Raw genomic sequence first — 405 nt, forward strand, 5'->3', positions numbered from 1 at the left:
GGGGCGGCCAGCAGGGGCGCTGGACTGGCTGCGGTCGCCTAGCAACCGGCCGGATGCTTGTGGAGCTCGCGCCTGTGGAACTGGGGGAAACTTTGGGGCTCTGGCGCGGGGAGCCCCCTAGCCCCGTGCTGAGGGTCGAGCGTGGCGCCTCCGGATAGCAGCCAGCGGGCGTTTCCCTGGAAGTCGGCGCGCCCCTGCCCGCGCTCGGCCCACGCTCGGTCGTGGGGTCCAGGCGCCCCCCAAGTTTCTCGCGCCCTCTCCTACCTCGTGGCCGACATCCCGCTGTCCGCGGGCCGAGGTCGCGCTTTCCCGAGGCGCGGCCCGGCGCCCCGACGCTCCGACTCTTCCTCTGCAGGCCGCGAGCTGGGGGACGCCGCTCCCGCGCGCTGCCCGGAGCAGCTGGGT

This window comes from Condylura cristata, unplaced genomic scaffold (genome assembly GCF_000260355.1).
Source record: "Condylura cristata isolate star-nosed mole 26May11 unplaced genomic scaffold, ConCri1.0 scaffold00079, whole genome shotgun sequence".
In the NCBI taxonomy this organism is placed as follows: Eukaryota; Metazoa; Chordata; class Mammalia; order Eulipotyphla; family Talpidae; genus Condylura; species Condylura cristata.